General features: G+C 44.7%; 2 long non-coding RNA genes across 3 annotated transcripts in view; one reads left to right on the top strand and one right to left on the bottom strand.

The window, feature by feature from the left end:
* Positions 1-5,525: 5,525 nt before the first annotated feature.
* LOC129146872 (uncharacterized) lies at positions 5,526-9,498 on the bottom strand. 2 transcript variants are annotated; one of them, XR_008554186.1, is made up of 3 exons: positions 9,477-9,498; positions 7,138-7,211; positions 5,526-5,614 (listed from the first exon to the last, which is right to left on the bottom strand). It is a non-coding gene; the product is annotated as an uncharacterized LOC129146872 (long non-coding RNA). The 2 variants fall into 2 exon arrangements; XR_008554185.1 differs by lacking the exon at positions 9,477-9,498 and adding an exon at positions 9,138-9,228.
* The window catches only part of LOC129146871 (uncharacterized), a 60,432-nt gene continuing 59,959 nt past the window's right edge, over positions 9,332-9,804 (top strand). The window contains exon 1 of the long non-coding RNA XR_008554184.1: positions 9,332-9,410. This is a non-coding gene — a long non-coding RNA (uncharacterized LOC129146871). The remainder of the gene's footprint in view (positions 9,411-9,804) is intronic.

Raw genomic sequence — 9,804 nt, 5'->3', positions numbered from 1 at the left:
ATTTAGAAATTATGCTCAAATTCCATTGTCATCTAAAGAAAAGGAATAAAAATGACCGTGAAAGTTCCTTGCTCTTATGTTTCGGTCAGTTCCAGTTGCTGTGACCAAGTGTCATACACAGAACAGCTTATAAAGCACAGAGTGTATTTCTGTCAGTTCCAGAGGCAGAAGTTGGCCCTGGAGGGGTTGGGTTATGGCGAGGGGCCTTTTCTAGGATGCTGACTTCCCCTGATGTCTTTCCAAAGCAGAGAGAGGAAGAGAGAAATCTCTAGGGTTCATTTTACATGGCACTAATCTCACTCCCGAGGGCCCCACCCTCCCACCTGGTCACCTACCAAAGGACCCCTTCCTAATGCCATCACACGGTGATGAGGTGAAGTCCAACATAAAACTTCCCGGGGAACGCAAGTATTAAGCTCATAGTATGTTATTATTTTAAGTTTGCATTTATAGAACATTTCCTATTAATTAGGCTCAATATGTCATTCATTTATTTTTCTTTTTATTGGGGTAACAGTAATTTATAGCACTCTATAGGCTTTAGGGACAGTCTGTCACCTCAGCAAATGTATATAGCATTCCACACCCACTACCCAGTCATATCCACCACCAACCACTCTATCCCTCCACCTGATCTACTCCCACTGATTTTCTCCCAGTAACCACATTCTGGTGTCATAGTCTAAGGATTTGTTTTGGTTTGGCTTTGGCTAGTCTTTTACTTTGCTTCTTTATATTCCACAGATTAATAAAATCATAGTCTCTGTCCTTCTCCTTCTGACTTATTTCATATAGCATATCCCCCACAAGTTTCATCCATGTTGTCATAAATGCCAAGAAAACACCTTTTTCATGGCTGAGTAGTACTCCATCACAAATGTATATATACCACATCTTCTTTATCCACTCATCTGCTCTTGAGCAAATAAATATTTTTTAAGAAGGAGACAAACAAATGAATGGAGAGAAAACACACACTTAGTCATAGGAATGATCTACAGAAAATCATTGTCTCCTGAAAGGGTTTCCTATCTGTCAGAATCTGAAGTATACTTCTGTCAGCACTGAAGTGTAAAGAGATCCTTGGTTGTAAAGGAATGTAGAGAGGCACTCATAGGTTATCCACACAATGAGTCTAACTACCCATCCAATAAAAGAACTGGGGGAGAACTTTCAAGTCAGATTCCTCCTTTACTGACCCCACCTGATGGTGCAATGGGCGGATGTGATGCTGAAAGACAACATATACAACTGAGCCCAGAAGAGACTTCCTTCTGCCTCCATGGGACATGTAGCTCACTCCCCCGAGAAACGCGGTTGAAGAGGTGGACGTAGGACAGAGGCATCGGCCATCAAGGACTTGGATGGTGTAGGTGACAGCAGCCTTACAGTCAAGTGCACGAGCTTTGAGTCTCAGCGCTGCCACAATCGGCTATTTAGCTCTGGCAAGTTGCTTAATTCCTTGAGGTACCATTTCCCCATTTATAGCTTCGGGGATTTTTATAAAAATTAATTGAACAAATGTCTGTGATTAGTACTGTGGTTGGCTCACGATTTCAAGATTGAAGAAGTCAACTGCTGACTGCCTATTGGATAAAGTTCTGGACTGACAGAGAAAGAACGCTGGACCCAGGGGGAAGAAAATCAAAATAAAGAGACAAAGTCCATGTTGGAGAAGGTGACATAGAGTTTTAGCAAGAGTGGGCTTTCCATCCTGACCTCCAGCAGTAGTGAGACTCACTCAGCCTCTCACTATCAGCCCTGCTACCGCCTACCCCTAGGAGTCTATCCCCCCTGCAGGCATGTGGAGCTGGACAGAAAGGAAGGAAGAAGAGGCTGAGCATTCTCAGCTCCTTTGAAACTGCCAGTGGGAGAAACACTCATGCGGGGTGCTGTGGGGAGAGTGAGGGTTCCAAAGAGGAAGGAAGAGCTTCATCTCTACCTTAACAGATGTTGTAGCCTGGAGAGGGAGAGGCTGCTGTGAGAATTAAGTAAATAATTATGATAGGTGCTAATACATTTTAATAATGCACTTTCAAATGTCTCATGAGATCTGGAGTAGAATTATCAACTATAAGATCACTTATATGGAAGAAAACCCCCCAGCCTGGCTTTTCCAAAGCCCAGACAGAGGCAGGCAAGAGGGGAGGTGTTTCTCTGTTTGGACCTTATACTTCCAGCTTTTGTTTTTTATTCTTTTCTTTTCTCCAACAGGAGTAGAACTTATGCCTGTTGTTTTCACAGAACCTATCTCAGAATTTTGCATTTCAAAGGTGTGAATTAGAAATAGCATCAGATCTAAAATGACAGGTTTTGTTTTTGTTTGTTTTTTAAAGATTTATTTATTTATGCATACAAGAGCTGGGGTGTAGGCTAGAGGTGTGGGGGACGCGGTGAGAGGATTCACCAGAGGCCAAGTGGGGAGCAGAACAGGCAGATTGACTGAAATCCACTGCTGAGGGGAGCAGCAGGGAGAGAGGAGAGGTCTGCTGAGCCATGTGGATTAGCTCCCTGGCCAGGGATTGAACTCATGTTGCAGTGGCTGCAGAAAGCTTCATAGCGCTGACACTAAACCACTAGGCCACCTGGGAGGCCCTAAAAGGAGAGGTTTTGAATGTCAGTGTTGGACTTGAGATGTGCCCTAGCAGGCTTTGACAATGACCCATCTGCATGTAAAACCATTCAGCAACTTCCCTTTCAAAGTTCAACTGGCTGATAGTTTCCCTCTCCTAGGGTGCGGGCATTTTAATTCATTGAAAGAACCATCACATCAAGAAAGCTGTTTTAATTCACGTTAGACCTGGCTTCCCTGGTGGGTGGTGGGGGTGGGGGGCGAAGTGGGGGGTGCTGGGAGGAGCACTTGGTGGCAATATGCAGCAAGGTTGGTAGATTTGTTTGGAGGATCTTAATTCACTTAACCACCAAAACATGGTCTTATTGTCCCCATCCCTAAGTCTTGGTCAGACCAACAAGTTAGAAACAAAAAGGAAATACTTGCTCCTATTTTAACTACTGCTCTCAAAATGTGGCAATAAGGCAAAAAATACAGATAGGAGCTAGGCTGGAGTGGAAGCTGGGTTCTTTTTAGCTGCGTCTGCGGGTGTGGAAGGCATGGTGCAATCTATTTTCTCTCCCAGAACATTAGATCAAAATATCCAGTCGGTGGGACAAGCATATGGGCTGACAGGCTGCCTTTGCTCAATAGCATGTCTTTACAAGTGCTCGTGAGGCAGACCCTGCTGGAAACTGTCGCCACGACAGAGCGTGGAAGGAGAAGGATTCTGGGGTGACTATTCACCCCCATCCTCTCGTTGGAGACCTTGTTATGTTGCAACTGGGCAGGTGAAAGCATGGTGGTTAGGATCTCAGTGAGGGGAAAAAAAAAAAAAAAACACTTGAACAAAATGAAAATAGCGCCATCTTTTCAAAGCACAAATTTGAAAAGGGTCTTAGGATTCATCACCTTCGCCATGACCCTAGGCTTGAGCACGGAGGATGCTCCCGGGATGTGAAGGGACTGAAGGTCCTAGGCTCTGGGCTTTATCACTCACGCCCTGGAACTTGAGTTCCTCCCTGGAGATGGCTGTGTGATGGGGGTAAGTCACTGACCTTCTCTGATCCTCACGTCTTCGCTGCACAATGTCCCAAAAAGACACTGGGACAAGACATTGGGGAGCTCGAGCTACCCATGCAGGGACGATGGAGGAAATGCTGGGCAGGGCACCATCACCCACAGCACGCGGCAGACACCGATCCCTTCACCACACACGCAGGGCATCCCTGTGAGATGTGCACACTTATCATGAGCGTGTGCTGTCAGCTTCTCCTGGTGGACAATGCATGGAGACTTTTCTAACAGCTGCCTCAGAGCAGCTGAATGGCAGTGTCCAAAATCTCTGATTCATCAGCCAGTTTTGAATATTCTTTTTCTCCAGAAACAAAGGCGAATCTGGAATGTGATTAATGCTCAGCAGAAAAACCCCAAGAAAGAAGGGAGGACGGAGCGGTTCACTTTATCAGGAACACTGACTTTGCTTTGTTTTCAAAACCAGGAAGTAAAAAGCCTATAAAATAGATATCGTCACCAATCTCTCTGAAAATTACGTGAGCTTTTGAACAGAGGGATGCCTCACTCCGGCTTCATGAAGGCCTCTATCTAAAGCAATGAAAATCAGCACTTTTTTTAGAAAAGAAAAAACCCTCCGAGAATCGTAGGTGTATGTATAATTTCTTAAAACCTGCCAGTACCTTGTCACGAAAGGATTAAAAAATGCCACCACTGGCAATGGGAAATGTGCTGAGATAGAAGTGAGTTGCTTGGCAACAGGTTAACTCAGTTAAACTTTTACTGTAGCTTTGACAAAGAGGCTGCAGAGGCAAATGTGAAGGCAGCAGGAAAATCCTCAGGATCAGAAACTCAGGAGACCCTCCAAAGTCGAGGAGCACTTGCCTGTTTGCTAAAGTAGGAATTCACAATCCGCACTTCCCAAGGCCCTGAATGGCACTTTTCCTGTTAAATTTTGCCAACAGGAGGTGCTGGCAGACAGCTCCAGGCTGGGCAAGAAGAAGGGCTCCTCTCCTGACTGTGTACTTGTTAGGAGGAGCTGGCCATGAGCTCGAAGGTTCTATAGAGCAGGAGAAGTAGCGCCCGTCTGTGGCCCCAGCCTGGCCCAAGGAAGCCCTTAGGTAGGTGAGGCCTGGCTGGAATTCCAGAGGCTCAGCCGCAGGTGTAGCAGTAACTCTCGCTCAGAGTGTTAGCATGTTCTGATCGCAGGGAAAGACTTTTCTTCCTGCCAGCTCCTGCCACTCCCTTTAGCTTCTCCTCTGTTCTCCTGTCTTTGTAATACCCTCCATGTATGAAATTTTCCTTATAGGAAACCCCTAAAGTGGTTTCTGAATGCATATTGACTGATAGAATCTAACAGGCATTTCCCTACTCCCTGAGTAGACTTAAATTGCAGAACAATATGCTATGGACAAAATTAGAAATAAGAATATGAACCAAACTAGGAAGATTATTGTGACAGATAATTTAAATCTGCAGATAGATGGAAAGATAGATAGTCAGATGATAGATGTATGTATATATGGATGGATAAATAGGTAAATAATAGTTCAATGTTAGCTCAACAATAGCTAGCTCTAGCTAGTAGATAGATGGAGACAGATGAAAGTATAAAATCTTACCTTAAAGATCTTTCCATGATTAAAAAAGAAGATTCTAATTCAAAAAAACCCAGAGGATATTGATGATTCAAGGGCTATTGAAGAAATGGAGATGTGAGTAAATTAAAGTAATGCATTCATGAGAATTGCTGTATGTTTAAAAACTTACATATACACACACACACACACACACACACACAAGTCAACAATTCCACAGTCAAATGGTATTGTCATAATTTAGGCAACTGTTAGACAGTTCTCTAAGGTCAGAAAAATAATTTATCACAACATATTGAACTGCCATCATTTTTTTTTTTATAAAAATCAACACGAGGGAGGAGCACAGTGGAGAGATTCCTTCTGGAGTCACAAAGGTGTGAAGTGAAATCCATGTCCTGTTATTTACCAGATGGGGGATCTTGAAAAAGAGCACCGCTCCTCACTGTGTCTGGACGAGATAGTGAGAACAGATCAGCAGAGGCCAAGTTCAACTTCTGCATTTGGGGGGCCATTTCACCCCAGGGCTGTGGTGGGAGGTGCTTTACCCAAGCCTCTCCCACCCCCAGGTTCAGTGCTGGTCAAACACGCCTAGCTGCTTATTTGTCGTGTGTTAAAGATTTTTTTCAGAGGGAACCGGGACTCAGAGCCAGGAGCAGTTCCTTACCTGTCTGAAGGGCGGTTGATCAGAACCGGTAACTCCGCCTTAAGGGCATCCTCTGGGGAACCCCATTTCAGCCCGTACCTCTGCCCCAGACCCACCAACCTCGCCAGCCCACTGGGCTTGCTTAAATTCACTTCCCTGTGCTCCTCGGCCACAGTCTCCTACGTTCTCCTTCCTTCTTGTCCACCATCAACTCCTAATCTACTCCCCCAGGCCGGCTCAGCTGGCCTGTTCTCAGTACAGGTGCCTGTCCTGTGTCTCCCCACTTTCTTATAAGGACACTGACCCTATCAGATGAGAGCCCCAACCAAGACCACCTGATTTAAACCCAGTTACCTCCTTGAAGACCCTTTCTCCAAATTCAGTCACATTGGGGCTGAGGACTCCAACATAGGGGTTGGGAGGGTGCACGAGGCAGTGCACTGCAGAGCAGGCCCCTTAAATTGGAAGAGGATGTGGGCTGGCTACTAGACACCTTTGCTCTGCAGGAGACGCCTGTCCAGGGGCTCTGGAGAAACTCTCAGTAGAGACACAGACAGGACAGGTCACTTGAGAGCAGCTAACATGAGTGATCCGGGATGCGACCCTCAGCGACGTGGAAATCCCCTTTGTATCTTTCCTTCCAGGGAGCGGTCAGGCACAGCATCAGCTTGGCCACTAGCCCCTGCAGCTCTGCGTTTGTTTCCTGGGCACTAGGGAGCTCCCAGTAACTGGGGAGCATGCAGAAGCTGCCCTGTCCTCAGGGCTGTGGACGGGGATCGTGTGTAATATTCCCCGCCATTGTTTCCACAATAGCTTGGGCACGCGTAACCCATCTCTCTGCAGTTGAGTGTGTTTTCTTAGTTGACTCTCGAATCCACACTCATATTTTGCATGTGGGTTGGCTTTATTCTCAGTGGCATTGTGAGAGGCCGCCAGCTACTGGTTCCTTTGTGGGAAGTGTCCTATGTCCTCAAGCTTCTTTCGTGACCCTTTGCCCTTTTGATGCGCACAACTAGGAAGCATTAAAATAGCTCATTAAAGGTTTTCTCCTCTTTCCATGAGGGTTACAGTTGAAAACTATTGAATCGAGCTCCCTGGCTGCTCAGAAATTGCCCCCTCCTCCTGGCATAGCTGCCCAGGGGGGGCCCAACTCTTTCCAAGAGGCATGCTGATTTATAAGCTCACCCCAAGAGTTAAACTAGACAAAGTGAGCCCAAACACAATAAGACAGCCCATTAGAAACATTTTCTGGGCTTATATCTTACTGGCTTTTATCATAAATTAGAGATTTTGAAGAGAATGAGTCATAGAGAAAAAAAAATAATAACCTGTTTGGCAATCAGCATATTATATCTCCCTGATGACTCACAACACCACACTCAAGTCAGGACAAACAGAGTTCCTGTCAGAAAGAAGTATAGTTAAAAATAAAAGCAAAAATAAGAAGGGGGGACTCTTTTTAACTGTACCTAGAACTCTCCCCGCCCTGGATTCCCTAATGAGAGGTTGGAAGGATGAAGGAATTGAAAAGCTTGAGTCACAAGTCAGGAGGAAGCAGCAGCCCCCAAGAAGCCAAGACAAATGGAATTTTGAATATAATCCTCCAGGGGAAGCAAGCAGTGTTGTCCTTTATATATGACGTGGGGGGGCGTGGAGGTGCACGATTATGCTTCCCCCTGGAACCCAGCACTGCTGATAGAGCACAGGTTTTGGAGTGAAAGAAACTTAGATCTTCATGTTGGCTCCGCCAGAGTCAGCTGGGCAATCTTAGCAGCTCAGGGTCACTTAAGTCCTGCGGTTCTCAGAATTCACACTTGCAGAATGAGGACAACAGGTGCACAACACAGCCTTTGAGAAGCTGAACTGATCGTCAGTGAAACCCTTTGCTTGTTCTGTCAGTTTACAGCTGGAACAAAAGCAATTCTTTGTCTTAAACCAATGAATGAAAAAAAATCGGGGTAGACGTTGTCCCAAATGAATAGATTCAGGTAAGTGTCCTTGAGCACACTGCCTAGCGCCTGTTCTAGAAGATGGGCTAAAGCTGGGTTTGCTGTGGCTGGGGTACCTTTGAACAGCTGTAACAGCAGATGAGGTTAAGGGGCCAAAATGCCCTCTTGGCGAAGAAGAGAAATTGTGAGACAAAACTGAACACGTCATAATTTATTAGAGACAGAAAGACATCTTAAGTGGCGATATTTGAATAATTTGTATGCAAACAAAGAAATCAGAGGCAGTTAAGATGACTTTGGAAACAGGATGAAAGATGATGGGGAATTCTGGGAAAAACAGCATGACAAAAAGTGTGATCACAAAACTCTCAACCCCCAGTCTAACAAAATAAACAAACGAAAAAAGAAAAAACTTTTAAAAATCAGTTCTCCAAGAGGCTAAAAATATACACGGAGCCTAGTTTATTATTATTATTCATTTTATTATTATTATTCATTTTGAAGAAGATAATTTAGAAACCAGAATGAAGAAGGAATCTAGAAAATAATAAACAAATAGCTGTGTATTCCTTAAGAAGCGATTGAGGGCCCTGGAGGACATCTCTAGGCAAAATTCTGCAAGGCTTGAGAGCTTGCAACTTGGAAGCCCCCCTGGGTCACTGTGTGATGGGCCCACTCCAAAATAGAGGACCCTTCCCAACACCAAAGATGGGAAATTTCCCAAAGAAGGGAAACATTAGTGCTCATCAATTTCCCCAAGCAGAGAAGAAGTGTAAAGAGATTGATCACAGCTAACTACACCCACTAATAAACAACCACCAAATAAGGCAAAACCTTGACAGGCATTGTCATCCTTCGAGAAAGGAAGTAGCTTGGAAAGCAGTAGAACCATGAACTTGAGGTTGTTTTTCCCTACAGAACCTTGTTGAAACAATCGGTTTCACTCATTTTCCGTTCCTCTGGCTGGAAGGGGCTTGGGCTGGTGGCGAGGGGTAGTGGTAAGGCGAGCACAGGCGGAGGGTGGTATAAAGCTGTTCTGTCAAGCTATGCATACATTAGGAGAACAATCCAATGGCAACATGATTTACCTGCCCAGAAAAGAAGGCTACACCCTGAAGTAGGATGCTGCTGAGCAGGAGTTATCCGCCAATCTAAATAGTCACCTCTGCATCTGAGGTTCCTTACAAAGACAGAAATCTATGTGCACAGACACCCTAAAAAGCTAGTCTAGGATCACCCAAGTTAATTTGCAAAAGTAGGGAAAGAAGTGAAGTATCAATCACCACTCTGCAATGAGTAAACATACTTTAGAGAAAAGGAAAACATTTGATTGCAGCTGAAAACTAAGGCGTGATATGGGAGGGGATTGAGAGACTCACAACGGTCGTCAATGGCAAGAACAGTGGGCAACCACCGACAAGGCAGAAGGATCAGAAGTTAAACTTCAAAGAAGCGACCCATGGAGATGTTTCCTTGAAGTGGAGAAGAGAGGGCGATGGCATAGAAACGGGACTGTCAGAGACAGAGGAACATTGGCTGAAATGGAATTTCGCTAAGTCCTCAGCTACGAGAACAATCCACATCCAGGGAATAGTAGAATATTAGTGACTTCCTGATGTGACTCTGGGCTGCAGCCTCACTCCCAGTAGCAGGTATGTGACTTTGGACAGGTGTCTCAGGTTAAGTCCTAGTCTACAAAAAGGGCATATTAAAAATACCAGCTTCATAGTTGGCTGTGAGCAAGAATATTCATTTTAATTATTAGCTACTGCTTAGAACTTGACAAAGTTCCAGAATATTAGGGAACAAGAAAGAATCCTATAGAGGAAAAAACTTGCACTGCCTTTAGACATCTATGCAGCTTTATTTAATGTTAGGAGCAGAGCAGGAATATGGAGGCATAAGGGGTGGGAAAACATATGACCCAAGAATGTTATAGACAATCTGATATCATTAAGGTATTAAGAAAATCAAAGACATTGTGAAAAATGCTAGGATACAAAGGCAAACCTCTCAAAAAAGCTCATGAAGGAAAGCAAGCAACTT

The sequence above is a fragment of the Talpa occidentalis genome, unplaced genomic scaffold (genome assembly GCF_014898055.3).
Source record: "Talpa occidentalis isolate TD23 unplaced genomic scaffold, MPIMG_talOcc4v2.1 talOcc4.5, whole genome shotgun sequence".
NCBI classification, from domain to species: Eukaryota; Metazoa; Chordata; class Mammalia; order Eulipotyphla; family Talpidae; genus Talpa; species Talpa occidentalis.
This window is presented reverse-complemented; position numbering and strand designations above follow the sequence as displayed.